Consider the following 17,098-nt stretch of genomic DNA (forward strand, 5'->3'; position numbering starts at 1 on the left):
TGTAATGACATATCATAACCAAATAACCACATGCATATGCCATGCATGTAAAAACTAGCAAGGAAATCATACATACAACTTGGTACCTACAAGAAAAACTCATTTTAGTAGTTAATCCTGATGTTCCCTTGTGCTTTCCTACACTTCCTTTTCCTTCTTGCTTCAAATCCGAAGTATACCACAATGCTCCAAGAGTTATCCAAGAAAACACTAAGTGTGCAATAGTATGAGAGATAGAATAGAGAGAGAGAGAGCTCCAAGTTAAGACTGACAAAAAAAAAATATCAACTGATCCTCATAATCCTTTTTATCATTAAGGCCTATATTTTCTTCTTTTTCCTCCTCACATGAAACCTATGACCTTTGCTATAGGGATTAATGCACGGTGTATAAAAGATGAAGGAACCCTCAAGGGTCTTCCCGGGACCCTTGGTAGACTGTAAGATTATCTACAGTTGTCACAAAGGTACATGCATGTCCATGTTCAACAACTAACTATGAAAGCGAAACAGATTCATTACCTCGAGCCTTCGTGTGGAGTTGCTGGAGAGCGCAATGCAGCTAGGAAGAAGTCCTCTGAGTCAGCTCCAGGTCAAGTCCTACACATAGAAAAGACAAGCGTAATCACATCATAAAACCTTGATAATAAATGCATAAACATACAAAAGACATCTAGTTACACATAACTAAGCCACTCATGCTAAAAGGTAATGAATAAACATATAAATGAATTATAGTACCAACATCACAGAGTGGAAAACAAAACTGCAATTCTATATTAATTTCGAAAGAGTGATTACAACCATCAGTTGCATCAGCCTTCCCTTACCCCTCTAGCTCCTCTCTCTCTCTCCCTTCTTACAACTTCTTAAGCTTAAGTCTGAGACTTTGCTCGACAATCAAGTAAGCTATCCTTTCAAATGATCTGACCCCTTTCACAATAGCCCTAACTCTGCTTATGTAGCATGTGAGGTTAGGGTTGCCAAGTTTCTCCATGTGTTTCCTTAGGTAAAAGCAATTATGTTGCCATTCTTTTGAGTTCTTTATTTTCATACTCCATTAAGATTAGTAATCCCCCAAATAGGTCGAACTTGGATGTTTCCTTGCTTTTTTGAGTTGATTTAGGAGAGAATCTAGGGATATTTCTTAGTCAATCCACTCCTTTGACCCTTAGATCATCATTAGGGTTTACTAACATTGTTCCTAAGGTAACAAATAGAGTTACTTGGGTCACTAACACACCCTTAGGCTTGTTGAGAAGCTTTATAAAGCAGGTTGTCAATGTATAGGCAACGTTAGCTTCGAAACAAGGCTTGTGAACTTGGTCATTGCTTCAGTCATCATGTCTTTCGCCGCTGAGATGATGACGAGGTCATTTTACTGTATCACAGATGCCCCCTAAAGTGTGAGATCAGAGGCTGTGACAATGGACAAAATAATTTACTTAACTGTTTTGTTCCTTCTTGACAAAAAGAGAGAGACGATCAGAGCTTCGAGCGGTACGAGAAACTTGATACAAAACATATATAAAACAACTGAAATCATGTCCTGAGTCATGCATTCCCACACTCAGTAGCTATGTTAGAGTGATTTTCTCAATGAAGAGATATGACAAGTTTGGCCGCTAATAAGCATAATGTTGATTCAGTGTCATAATAGGATCATTCTAATGAGACGTCTACAAAAAAAAATATACGCAACTTGGGAGAGGAAACAAGGCTAAGTGATGCAAGCATCTACCCAAGGTCTTGATTTTTGCTTCACTGAACAACATAGCTCGATACATGTGAATATATGCGTTGATGTCAAACATGCAAGAAATTGTCTAATTACCAGTCAATATTGGAAACTTTTAACAAACGTGAGGAAGGCCACCAATAATGGTGATGGTCTCCAAGATGCACAACACAATCTAGCAAGTGTGAAAAATGTTTTTTTTGTCGAACACTCGTAGAATCATTTAACCAAGAGCCAATAATGAGAACCCATGATCAAACACAAGGTGACCTACCACTAATGTTTGCAAGTACCAAGGCACTGAAGTGTTTCTGGGTCGTCTTCCTAGATAGAGTGTTTGAAGTTGATAGGAAGAGACCTGTCGAAAGGTAGGCGATAATGTGTCCTACATCAATCAGCACAAAATGGGACAAGAATGATTTGTTTTTTGAGGAATCTTTGAGCATTGGGTAAAGAGGGCATGATGAAAGGATATGCTTGGTGGGTTGATGGAGGAAACAGAGGAAAAAAGGTTTTCCCCTGAACAATAGAAGGCACGACAACAGTTTTAACCATGCAGCACTAGACTCATGAACACCAAAGAGTGTTAGGATACAGAGATTCAAGAACATTGGGGTATATAGGCTAAATCCATAGGATGGTAAGATTCATATTGAGAGGTTGTCATAAAGAAGGTTTATCTGAGGGAGTGCCATGTTCAAGGGAACGACTGCTGCCAAACCGCGTTGTCAAATACTGAACACATTTTTATTGTCTACTTTCCCCATATGATTAGTTTAGTGAGTCAAGACAGGTAAAATCATATATCTTTTCATATTTTAAGAGTGAAAAGGACCACAAAAAGAGTGACTCTATGCCTTATCTGATTAGTTTAATGAGTCCAGACAAGCAAACTCGTTGATCTTTTCATGTTTTAAGAGTCTGAAAAGGATTGTAAAAAGAGTGACTCTACACCTCATTTTTGTAATTTAATGAGTCCATACAAGAAAACTCGGTGGTAATTTCATATTTAGAGAGTTTGAAAAGATTGTAAAGAACGACTCCAGGGTGGTCCCTTTGTCATAGTTTTTAGCTGGGTGTGACAAAAGTTTAATAGTATACCCGGATCAGTTACTTTTCTGTGAGTTAATATACTGAGTCCGGATAAATATAAACCTATGCTCAATACATGTTGACCTCATTTTGTCATGAGTATGATGAGATGGACTAAACTCGATATTCGTCATGAATTTTTAATGAGTCAGGTGACGAAAAACTCAATATCTTCATCAAATTTTAACGAGTCAAATGAAGAAAACTCAAAGTATCTTTTTCAGTTTAGTGAGCAAGGAAAAAGAGGTAAAAGAACTACTCATTCCTTCTTCGTAGATTTAATGAGCTCGAAGAAGGGAAAAACTCGGGGATTTTTGATTTAAGAGTGAGAAATGGTCCCAAAAAAGCAAGTGCTCATATTGTTGCCGTAGATTTTTAACGAGCCCGGTGATGAAAAGTCGGGATTTTTCATTTTAATGAGCGAGAAAAGTACCGAAAATAATGCTCAGATCATCTTCATAAGTTTTTAACAAGCCTGAAGAAAAAACAAGGGATTTTTTTTCAGTTTTATGAGTGAGAAAAAAGCGCCTAAAAATAATGCTCAAATGATCTTTTTCAGTTTAATGAGCTAGAAAAAGAGTGAAAAAGAGTTGCTCGAACCGTCATCATATGTGTTTAATGAGCCCAATGATGAAAAAATTGGGGAATTTTCAATTTAAGAGCTATTAAATATCCCATAAAAGAAAGCGCTCATTGAGAATTGCATGCAGCGATTGCTACTGTACATTCCTGAAAGTGATTTCATCAAAAAAGGAAAATAAAAGCAGTGATTTCTATCAATATGGGGTCATTCATGATAAAAATCATGGGGAATGGACTACTTCCTCTTTAATGACTTCAAATAAGATAATTCATGTCTCCAAAATAAATATAAGAAAGTTCTTGAGCTTTCACATTCACCATTTTCACTATTTGAGAGCTGTGAGAGTGTTTTGGAGCCAAAGAGGAGCAGATTTTCCATAGACGATTGTGGGAGATTCAGGTGACCATTCGATGTGTCATCAGTCCTAGGTAGATGCCAAAAAAATAATCTTTTCTTTACTTAACTTTTTTTATCAATTTCTGTGGTGGATTTTTGCAGATCTCGGGAGCCCTAATTCAGTATTTGTGCATTAACGCCCTCTAGCAAGCCTGTAGGGAGCGTTAAACACACTTTACAACCTGTTGGAGGGTGTTAATCCTACTTATGTGCCACTAGGGGGAGCGTTAAAGCATTTACAGTGCATTTTAAAACCCCAACAACGATTTCAGAAGCTTTTTTGCCCCATTTTGATTGATTTTTGGGTTGTTTTGCACAGGTTTTGAGCCATTATGACTAGCCTATGGAGAGAACAGAACCATGACAACTAGGAATTGCTGATGCGAAATGATCTAGCATGCATACTTTCATTGTGCCACTGTGGTTTGATAAAGTATGCAAAGTTGGACTTGATGAAAGGGAAGGAGGACTCGTTGAGATGGATTATCCAGTTCTGGGATGAACATGAGTAGGTGTTCAGGATTGTAGATCATGAATTGGCCATTGACCGCGATGATATTTACTTTTTGACTGGTTTGTCGTGCTGAGGAGCATAAGAAAACATGACCGAGGGTAGGCCTGATCCTCGATCCACCCTAGAGCTGGTTCAATCTTACTGTATCCCTGAAACTGGACTTGTTAGCAATAGACTCCCCATAAAGAGGATTAGGTCCATATCTATGAGCTCCATTTTATGGTTGATTGTGTTTGGAGGGGTCAAAGAGTCCCCACGTTGCAACAAAGGCCCAACTATTGCTTGCAGTTGACTGTATCCAGCCTCAAATGTTCAACTAGTGTGAAGTAGTGCCTCACCATTTGAAGGTAGAATTGAATGCATGCAAGACTCGAACCCAACAGAGTTTTGGGTATGGCACTCTCATTGTCTCATTCATACTTGAGAGGGTACCTGTTATGCACCCAAGGATGAGCTTAGGTCCCTTTGATCCGAGGGAGCTAAGACAGAGGCAATGGTCATCACTTGATCCTTGCACAGGAGGAGGACCTATCCGACACTTCTTCGAGGAAGAGTTCTTCGAGTGGCTTTGTGGCCAGATTGTGATGATTGCCAATTATGCCTATGAGGGCATGTACTTCAGTGGTGACCCTAACTTGATGCTGCCTCCCAGGACCAATTGGGGTCCTCAAGGTTAGAATGATTCTTGAGAGTACTTAAAGTATTTTTACGTTTTTGAATATTTATGTTATGCTTTTGTTGATTTTATGGGTGAACAAGTACTGACATGAAGCTTTTTTCTTGACACAAATGTGGCACCAGTATGATCTACAAGTGAACCTTGCCATATGAGGTGGGGAGGCCAACTATTTGCTGGGGGGGTGATGTTGATAGTATTTGTGAGGTTCTGAGGAACCTGGAGGGCTTGAGCATGGTTGTGCCCCCCTTCCCATGATGGAGATCCCCGCTCATATGCAGCGGCACATAGTCAGTGTGCCTGAGTAGTTTTTGGTTCCTCTTCGGAGGATAGCTAGAGCAGTGTTATCATTTGAGGAGCAGTAGGCTCTATTAGCAGGCACTTTGGCATAGCCACTGGGTTTTTATAGCTAGGCTTAGTAGCCATTTTGCACTTAAAACACCCAAGTTTTGGAATATTTTGATGTAAAAGACTGAATTCGATATATGTATATCTATAGATATTTTGGTATTTTATTATGTAAATGTTTTTTAAGTGTTTTTGTAAATTTTTAACTCTGTAAATATTGACTTTTCATACATGTATCTATAGTGAATGAGACAGATGCCAATCTAACACGTAGTTTTCCAATGAATCAACAAATGTACTAAATTCTCTGGGAATGTGCTCATATGTGATAACTTCAAATTGACGTTCCAAGAGTCATACCCTTAAATAATGACGTAACGAGGTTGGATTACGAATGTGATAACGATTTTTCAATTGCATAACAACAAGTTGAGAGTCTAACATGACCACCAGATTGGAGATGTCCCTTGATGACGCTTCAGTGAGAAGTGAAATTACGGACATGTACTCAGCAATATTGTTGGTGGAAGTACCAAGGAAGACTCCCCTAAAACAAAATAGTTCTGACTCAGGTGTGTAAATGACCCAAGCATCTGATGCAATGTACCGTGTGTGATGACTGGCACCATTCGTGTATCCTATGTATGTTAATGGTAATGAAGGCATCTATATTGTGAGAAAGATGTATGAGACAAATACTTCAATAAATACCAAAACAATCCAATCACATCAAAAAAGAAGCAAAACTTATAAATACATAAAATTACAAAGCACATGCGTAGTGCAGTAGGCATAATACTTTTTCAGATGGAGCCCATTTCGGGGCTCAGTGAGTGAGACTCCTTCCCGGTCCTGAAGTTCATATGCCCCTTTTGAGCGGGATTTTTTGATGACGTATGGATCGAGCCATAAGGGTTGAAGCGTTCCTACCCCTAAGAGGTCATGTTTTTTATCATATAGTAAAACAAGATCTCCCTCTTGGTAAGAACGAGGCTTGAATTTTTTGTCATATTAGGTTTTCACCGGGTGCTTGTGGACCTCGAGTGCCAATTCGACATCTCGATGGGTTTCATCTAGTTGATTTAGGTATTGCAGGTGCTCTTCTTTGGAAGCAGTGTTGGGAAAGAGTTCAACGATGATTTGTAAGGAAGGAATCTGACACTCAATTGGTAAAACTGCTTCTAGGTTGTAAGCTAGTTGAAAAGGTGTGAAGAATGTAGCAGTCTTAACTGAAGTTCAGTATGCCCATAGCGTAGGATACAAAATTCTATGCTAGTGGGTTTTATGATTCCCTACTAACCTACAGATCATGGTTTTTATGACACCATTAACGGCCTCTACTTGACCATTAGCTTGGGGGTAGTAGGAGGATGATTGATCCTAGCGAAAATCTAGCAACGATGTTAAGTTAGACATCATGTGATTCTGAAAATGAGACCCATGGTCTGTAACGATTGTGTGGGGTACATTGAAGCAACCGATTACCTAATTAAACAGGAATAGTGTCGCAGTTTCTCCATCGGCTCAAAAGGTGGGAAGGGCTTCAGCCCATTTCACGAAATAGTCCACAACTACAATAATATAGTTATGTCCAATAGAGGTAACGGGGTTGCAAGTTATGAAGTCTATCCCCCATTTGGAAAAGGGGTTGACAGAGATAACCGGGTGTAGTAGGGCTAGAGGAGTGCACATTTTCTTTGTAAGCACTTGATAAGGATGGCATTGCCGAATAGACTTAATACAATCTTTGAACAAGGTCGGCTAGTAGTAGCCTGCGCGCAAAATTTTCTTTGTAGTATATATGCCAGAAAGATGACCGCCACATGCCCTAGCATGGTAGTAATTTAAAGCGTGTTCCACCTCTTCATGATTCAGGAAATGTTGAATAACTTTATATGCACCATGACGATATAATGTATCGTTAAGCACTAAATGGTGTCGCACTTGGTGGCAGATGCAACGACAGTCACCTAACAATAGCTCAAGGCGGAACCATTGTGCTTGGAGGTAGACAAGAATGTCACCATACCAAGGGTCAGTATTGTCGATAATATAGACAACTTCATCCAGAAGAGGATCGTGGGATATATCATTAGGATTGAAAACGGGAAGATCCGACAAAAGTTTGGTGAAGACTAAGGAATTTTTCTCCTTGGCAGTAGTGAAAACCAAATAAAATTGTTGGAGGATCACGATCCATTTTGAATATTTCCCTCCAATTACTTGACGAGACAAAATGTGTCTCATGGGATTCTCTAAGGCAATGATAGTAGACTATCACAGCAGTATGTAATGTCAGAAGTAGTTGACAACAAAGACGACTACTAATGACAGCTTTTCCACATGTGAATATTTGAGTTCAGGCCCAGCCAAGCCTTTCAATAGGTAATATATCACATGTTCACTTTGGTCATCATGAGTTTGAACCAAGACCATTCCTAGTGATGATGGTGAGGTTTCCAGGTATAGAAGAAATTCGCGTCCATAATTGGGAGTGCTAAGGAGTGGCACTGATATAAGCACCTTTTTCAAGGCGTCAAATGATCATTGAGCTTAATCATCCCACAAATACGACACTCCCTTCTTAAGTAGGTGCATGAAGCTTTTCGTCACCTCAGCATAGTTTACGATGAACTGTCGTAAAAAGTTTACTTTCCCTTGCAAACATTGGAGCTGCAGAATATATTGTGGTTTGGGAAATTGAGTAATTTCCTTTACCTTATTAGGATCAACCCTAATCACGTACTTGGAGACAATGAATCCAAGTAAGCGTCTAGACTCGACAAAGAAAATGCATTTATGCAGATTCAGACGTATGTTATAAAACCAACACCTAAGAAAGATATATCTTAAATGATCTAGGTGCTGCGCTCACTACTTGGAATGGGATGGAAGGTCATCCAAGTAATCTTGAACAATATGCCTGATATCGTGAAATGCGTAGTCCATGGCCCTTTCAAATGTTGTTCTAGCAATCTTTAAATCAAATGGGAATTTTCGATAGGCAAAGATTCCCCATGGGAAAACGAAGGTGGTTTTGTGATGGTCTTTGGGTTTTATAGAAATTTGGTTTTAACCTAAGAATCCATCCATGAATGAAACTTATTCACAACTGGCACAGTCATCGATGATTTGTGCGATGAACGGTGTCGGATAATTATCCTTTAGAAACGCGGTGTTCAAGTTTCGATAGTCGACACATACGCGGATGGTTCCTTGTTTCTTATCGACAGGAACCATATTGTAAACCCATTATGTTAAGGGAACATGATAGATGAAACCAGCACGTAACAAGTTTTCCACCTCAGTTTTGATGGTTGATATTTTGCGGGGGTGGATTGGCTGAAGCCTTTGGCGAACATGTTTAACATTGTTGTATATTTTGATCTCATGCTCGACAATAGACGGATCTATGTTGAGGACTTCCTCATAAGAACAAGTGAATACATCGCAGAATTCCTTAAAAAGGCAGGTGAAGCTTGAAATTTCCTCAGGATTGCAATCTTCTCCAACCTGGATGTTTTCCACGATGCTTTTCGTGATAGAAATATTGATGAGAAATGTCTTGGAAATATTTCCCATGTTTCCTTCCTAGTCCAAAGTTTGGATAGTCGTATATGGTGAGGAAATTATTTCAGGTGCATTAGGTGACAATATTTGAAGAGGCATCATGTCTGAATCAGATATCGAAACACGATGGTGCAAATCCTTCCAAGGTCGCTCTTCTAAACCCATGATCTCTCTAATAGCTTCATTCGTAGGTAGGATGATCTGAAATGGAGCACTAAAAGCTTCTTGTCAACTTACAAGAACCTCTCTGATCCAGGTGGATATTGGTGGCCACCTGCCAAGTCCACCTGGACCCCCACCATTGTCTTTCTCAGCATTTTCAGTTTCCTTAATTGTAGCACAACTTACTATTTTTAGCAGTTTTTCGGGTCCTGAACTTCCGAAGCCGTTTTGAGGCCCTAAACGACGTTTTTTGGGGAATCTGAGAAACATTGGTAGTGCTCGGATAGATCTTTCTAACGAGCTATTGTATGCATCAAACAGAGATCATATGCCAAAGTTACGACCCCGGGAAGTTGATGTACCAATTTACCCCAAACGGGGCCCACAGTTTGGCGTTTCATCTCCTAGGGTTAGGTTTTGGAATGTTAAGGGTTTTCCATTGTTTCTCAACAATAAATAGGCCTTCGAGCCTCATTGTAACACAGTTCAGAGGCATGTAGCCATCACATCTCTTCTCAGAGATAAGCTACCATCGCCCTAGCTGGTTTATTTCCATTTCTGGTTGTAAGCATATTTCAGTATTTTCCATTAATGAAATGAAGTATTATTTCCGTTGCATCTTTGTGTATATGGTTATCTCTGTAATTTTTTGCATTCCTGTTTAAATCCGGATCACTTCCCATTCCAAAGCTTAAACAATTTCCAAGATCTATCTTATGTTGACAAATGTGGAATTAAGAATTTGAAATAGGTGTATGTTTTTTGTTTTCCTTTAATTGACAAAATTCCTTAAGTTCATTTGCTTTACTGATATTTACACACACATAATATTAAACAATGCAGTGCATAAACAAACACATAGGACAACAAGTTTAATTAGGATTTCGCCCAAACCTCTTGGGCTACATCTATGTGAGCTCTATTCAACTCAACTAGGCTCTTTGGGATTATGGCTTAAATTCTTTAACAAGTTCCCCACTCAACTCCATAGGTTTACAACTGAACCAATGGGCTTAGAATGCCATCTTTATCCCTGGCTACTTGGTTCTCTAGATCTCGGCTCTGGCTCTCGGCTTTTGGCTCTCGACTCTAGCTCTTGGCTCTAGCTCTCAGCTTTGGCTCTCGCTCTAGCTCTCAGCTCTGGCTCTTGGATTTGGCTCTGGATTTCACTCTAGCTCTCAGCTCTAGCTCTGCCTTTCCAACCTCTTGTGGCTACTCGAGTTTCTCCAAGCATTCCTCTATTCTGCACCGAGAAACCTCTACATTGCAGACTGCCCTCTTGGCTATACTGAGCTTTCCAATGGATTCCTCAACATTCAAACATATCTGGGCTTCTTCGGGTCACCTCTACATATTACTCTGCATGTGCCTCCTAGCTATCCCTCTCTCTATGTTATCTACATTGTTATATCACATTAGCGACCTTCCAATAGCATGGAAGACCGATTTTTTTCCCAAAGAACCTGTTTTTCAATTGAAATGAATTAGCGGATATAGGAAACCCAGTCATTTGGCCTTCCTATGCAAAAATCCCAAAAATAGCCAAATAATGGATTACACAAGAAAAACGCATCATGAACCGTTTAACCGGAACTAAAAATATATACAATCACACCTATAAACTCGTCGGGTCCATCCTATCATTGCAAATCACAACTGCATAGGTGGGAGGTCCAAGTCCATGGACTTAACACAATAGCGATGCAATATTCCTTGTTAACTCTCCACTATCTGATCGAGTTCGCGATCCAATGGTCGAGATGCAATCGCATCATCACTCATCGCACTATCACAAGTCGCTTATGCACTGGCCCTTTGTATTTGTTGCAATCCAATCGCCGATCGCCGATCACATTGGCATTTCGTAGTTGCATTGCCCAATGGCCCAGGTTCTGAACAAAGTCCCATAGCCAGCTCCAATGTGATATACATCGCCGATCACCGATCGCCAATCCTACTTTATCGCAATCGCAAATTGGCTCGCCTAGTTCCGATATCATATGTAAGTATTTCTCCGATGCAATATGTCGGAGATTGCCAATACAGAAGTTCTTATGCCTGCGGTTAAGTCCTCCCTTTGAACCTTTCCGAAGTGATTTGTTTAAGGAGCCCTTAAGTCCCATTTATAAGAAATTTCCTCCTTTTCTAAGGACATTGGGAAATTTTACTTTTAAATAACTTCTTCATCCGAAGTACATTTTAGCCCATTCAAATTGCATCATATTTAGAATGAAGAGATCTATGCAATGAGACTATTTTTAGAAGCATCCTTTGACTTTAATTTTCCTCTATGAGGAATATTTTTAGACTTAGAAGTTTATACTAGATCCATTTTGGATCACGTCTTCCCACTAAAAAGCTTTTGGACTCCAAAAGACTGACATACTGATATGAACAGTAAATGAGAGTACCTCACCCTCTTATTTCAGCCTCCATACACTTTCCTACATTGCCAGTTCCTCTGAACCAAAGCCTTTAAACACTTTCCTTCTTGGATGTGCTTGTCCTCCTGGGAAGAACTGTTTTCCTCCTTGACTTCATGAAAAACTCCTGCTAAGAAGGTTACAGGAGGTAGTTTGAACTTCTCTTCCTTGATCATTGATCCAAGGTGGCTTAAAAAAATGTGAAGTTACATCTTATGAACAAAAATTTTCATTTGTACCTATTATAAAAATGTTTTATTGACATCTTGTCAAGAACAACAGAATTACAAACAAAACTGGATGGCCTAAACTCTTGCTTCAACAAAAGAAACATATTTCACATCTGTGAATTACCTACATGTCTTTACATTTGCATGCAAATGATTGACTAGATAACAAGCCAACAAAACATGCCTTTAAGACAATTGACCCTTCAAGTCAAGCATGTAGAAAAAGAACTGTAGGATTCTTTGTCAAAGATGAAGCACTTCATCATTAGCTCCATCTTGGAGACCAAATCAACTTTTTCCAAGTCAATATTACATTACATGCATGTTTAAAAACAAAGCAATCAACTCTTCAAGTAAATTACACATACATGTTCAAATACAAGGAAATCATCAACATCCCTATGTTCATGCACATCATTCTCATGCATGCATTTCATCCTTCAACTTTCACTTAAGTACACTGTACTTTCAAAGATGAAATGAATTATAATGTTTCATCCTTCAACTTTCGCTTAACTACACTGTACTTTCGAAGCTAAAATGAACATAATGTTGCAACAATAAAGTGATTCTCCTACTCAACTTTTACATTCACCTTCTTGGTAAAACCCTGCAACTTGCATTCCATTAACAAAGAAATGAAAATAGATGCATTATATCAATAGACATGCAACCTTAATTGGATAATAATTCTAACCATTTCTTACCAATCCATTTCAAAGGTCCTTCCTTTGTCTGCACATCAACAACAACATGTGAATCATCTTGAAACACATCATTTATGGAAACTTTCTTTCCATTCCTACCATTTTCTCTTTCCACCTTCTTCAAGTTTCGTGGAAGAATTGTCGTATTCAGAGTCCAACATTTTGCAACAATATTTCCTTGCTTATGGCAGTAAGTGCAACACATGTGCATTTTCTTGACAACATGATTTGCCTTGTCTAGTGGACCTTTGGCTCTTTGCTTCTTTTCCTTCAAAAGTTTCCTATATGTGGCCATTCTCTTCCAACATCTAGAAACATTATGGTTATTCAAACCACAAAGGAACATGCAATTATTTTCCCATACTTATATGGAAATTTACCATGCTGAATATAATCAAAATGAATATGATTAGAACCAGATTTATACCTTTCTTTTTCACCTTTATTACCTTCATGAGGAGGTGAATCAAATGAAGAAGTGGCTCCCTTTTAAACACCATCAATCTCTTCAATGGTTTCAGAGTTTCCACAACTCTTTGGTTCAAGTTTATGCTTATGAACACCTTCTTACTAAAAATGATGTTTCAAGCTATTTCATTCCCCATGAATTCTTTAAACTTATGAGGTAGAAGACCTGAAATGAAACTTCTTCTTGGAACTATTTCAATTGTCTTCATGGCATATTTGGAACTTTCTCCATAAGCTTTTCCATAGCCAAGACCCAAATACTTAGGCCTTTCCTCAACCATTATTGGCTCAACAATACCCTGTGCATGTTTTCCCAAGCCTTTTCCTTCATAGCCCATCTTGGACATTAACTTGGAACCTACGCCTCTGGTACGTTTTTCAAAAGAACCAATATAAACATTCTTAGAGGAAATTGAAGACAAATTGGAATTATTTACCTCTTCTTCAAGCTGACACTTGACTAAGGCTTCTTTGGCAACAAAGAGTTGTGTCTCCAACTCATGCATCATTTCCAGGCTCACATTTGCAATATGAAGTTGTCTTTCCATTTCCTGCAATTTGTCAGAAAGCAACTGATTCTCTTCCTTCATGGAATTCAACTACTCTCGAAGTATGATGCTCTTCCATCCATCCTCATACATTTCTCTCACCATATCCATCATGATGAACAAGTCTTTCCTCATTTCTTCATCAAAGAATCTTGTGATGAGGGAAGAATTTGAGGACTCACTTGTAGAAGTAGTCATTATCAAAATGAAAAAAATAACTTCAAACAAGATTAACAAAGAGATTATTCAAGCAACCTTTTGCAACAAACCTCTTGTGCTTCCAGGATTGCTTTGAGGTCCTTTGGGATAAGAAGAATGCCTTCAACCCTTCTTCCTTCTTGTCCTCTCCTGGACTTAACTATCAATAGCTTTCCCTTCACCTCTGCAAACTCAAACACAGTTAGTTTAAAAGCAATCAAACAATCAATCCTCGACTGTTTAAACACCTTTCAAGTTAAGCAAGCAAGTAGATTTCTCTGTCAATCAAGCATCCTGCTTTGATTAATCAAGCATCATGATACCACCTGCTTTAGTATAACTTGTATCTGATATAAATTGTCTTTGATATAACTGGGATTAATCAACTTGATGCTCTAATATAACCAGCTCTGATACCACCTGATTTGAAATGGGGCACTAAAAGCTTCTTGTCAGCTTACAAGAACCTCTCCCACTCCAAAGCTTGAACAATTTCCAAGATCTATCTTATGTTGATAAATACGGAATTAAGAACTTGAAATAGGTGTATGCTTTGGGTTTTCCTTTAATTGACCAAATGCCTTGAGTTCATTTGCTTTATTGATATTTACACACACATAACAATAAACAATGTAGCACATAAACAAACACATAAGACATCAAGTTTAATTAGGAGTTCACCCAAAGCTCTTAGGCTATGTCTCCGTGAGCTCTAGTCAACTCAACTAGGCTCTTTGGGATTATGGCTTAAATTCTTTTATAAGTTCCCCACTCAACTCCATTGGTTTACAACTTAACCAATGGGTTTAGAATACCATCTTTATCCCTGGCTATTTGGCTCTCTGGCTCTTGACTCTTAGCTCTCGGCTCTCGTTCTCGGCTCTTGGCTCTTGGCTCTGGCTCTCTCTGGCTCTCTCTCTGCCCCTCAGATCTAGCTCTCGGCTCTGGCTCTCACTCTGGCTCTCGGCTCTGGCTCTGCCTTTCTAACCTCTGGTGGCTACTCAAGTTTCTTCAAGCGTTCCTCTATTCTGTAAAGAGCAACCTTTACTCTGCAGACTGCCCTCTTGGCACATATTGAGCTTTTCAATGGATTCCTCAGCATTCAAACATCTCTAGGCTTCTCTGGGTTGCCTCTGTGCATTACTCTGCCTGTGCTTCCCAGCTATCCCACTCTCTGTGTTATCTGCATTGTTATATCACATTAGTGACCTTCCAAAAGCATGGAAGACCGATCGTTTTCCCAAAAAAGTTTTTTTCCAATTGAAATGAACCGGTGGGTACAGGAAACCCAGTCGTTTGGCCTTCTTGTGCAGAAATCCCGAAAATAGCCAAATAATGGAATACACAGGAAAAAAGAATCATGAGCCATTTAACTGGAACTCAAAATATATACAATCACACCTATAAACCCGTCAAGTCTGTCCTATCATTGCAAATCGCAATTGCAAAGGCGGGAGGTCCAAATCCATGGACTTAACACAATAGCGATGCGATATTCCCCGTTAACTCTCCACCGTCCGATTGAGCTCGTGATCTAATGGCTGGGATGCGATCGCATCATCGCTCATTGCACTATCGCAAGTCACTTGTGCACTGGCCCTGTTAGTGTCAGTATCTTCATCCCTTCATCAGTGATCAAAATTCTCTTGTTGCATTGCATGTTAGGTGTCTCATCCGATCATTTGCATTCCATTAGGATCATGGATCATCTGATGGTAGTGGCATATTATAAATTTTCCCTCATGATCTTTACCTGCTGGCCCATTTTCATACAATCAGGTCATTTGCAGTCATTTTTTGTCTTTACATCTCCAAAAGTCATTTCTAGGGTTTTAGGTCTCATTAGGTCTAGAGTTTTAGGTCTCATTAGGTCTAGGGTTTTGTCAATAAAGTCTTGTAAAAGCTCAATAATGGTCAGAAAGCACATGAGGAGATCAAATAAAGTCTCAGCAACAAAAATTTCAATAATCACATGTTCAGTGATTGATTTTTCCTCAAAACCCTCTTTTGAGGAAAAACAGAGTTTTTTATGTTTTATGTACAAAATTTAATGTAATTTCATTTTTCCTATAAGTAACAATTCCGAGATACAGCCCTGGTCACCTTTCCAAGCTTCTGCACTCCAGCTCTTGCAAAAGAGTCAAAATTTCAAAGCATTTAGTCCATCAAAGGCAAAGAACAAATCAAACTACCAAAATAGAGTTTTAAAGACAAAGTGAAATCCAAACATTAGAAAAGTGGGGTTTATAAGTGAAAAATTAAAATCCTTGGTATATAAAGACTTTTTCATATTGAAGGAGTTCATTTGTGTGTCAAAAAAGAAAGTGAGCAAGCCAAGTCACGATTTGAGGAGCAAAAGGAAAAAAACCATAGCAAAAATTGTGAGAGTTCCTGGTGCGGTGCACCTGGGTCAAGGCATGGCGCACCTGGTTGGCGCGGCACACACAGCACAGGAAATACATTGGAATTGTAACTAGCGCGACACACCAAAGAGGCACGACGCACTTGACTCCAAAGCCCTAAACTCATCCAAATCGTTTCCTTCAAGCTCCAAATCGTGCCAACCTCATTCCACAAGTAAGTTAACAATACCAAGTTCCATTGCAAGGGTTTTGGTCAGTTTTTATAGTGTTTCAATAGGAGAAAAATTAAACCCTAGTTCCTTGCACAGTCAATTGAAAACGCTGCCTAACATTTGAAAAGTTGCAGTTTTTGCTGTTTTATCCCCCATTTTCATTTTTTTCTCACTACACTTCACTCATATCACTTTCCCTCTCCTCTTTCATTCACACTCACCTATCCCCTTATCCTTAAATCTAAAAACCCTAATCCCTAATCCCACTACTCCAAAACCCTAATTGGCATCTCTAAACCCTAAATATCATTCCCCAAACCCTACCACTCTCAAAAAACCCTACAATCAGCATCAATCTCTCATTCTCTGTCCCCCATCATCAAATCCCTGTCATTTAATAGCAAATACCTATTGTTCCTATAAAATCTCTTCATACTCATCAAAGGACATCAAACAATGGCAAACCTAGAGTCAAATTCATCTTATGCCAGAAATGAGGAAACAATAAGTGATTCCTCCCATGAAATTCATGCACTAAGGAGACCTCACAAGGGAGGGAAACATATCTGGGAGGAGCCCACTACACTTACTGAGCTATTGGCTTGCCCTCTTGCTGTAGCATGCTTCAAACATCAATATTGCTACCAATTTTGTGAGATGGTGGAAAGAGTCAAATACCACCATGAGCTTGCCATACTTTTTGTGCTACATCTTCATAATGGCCAGGTCAATTTCGCAGGTGTGACATTCACTTTAACACCTGAGACTATAGCTGAAGCAACAGGCATTCCGAATGTGGGTGAGTAGTGGAACAAGGGACAGTTGGTGGACAAAGATCATTATGAGCCTTATATCAAGGTTGGATTTCAAA

The sequence above is a fragment of the Pinus tabuliformis genome, chromosome 1_2 (genome assembly GCF_031772625.1).
Source record: "Pinus tabuliformis cultivar Carrire ecotype Pingquan chromosome 1_2, CPIR1, whole genome shotgun sequence".
Lineage (NCBI taxonomy): Eukaryota > Viridiplantae > Streptophyta > Pinopsida > Pinales > Pinaceae > Pinus > Pinus tabuliformis.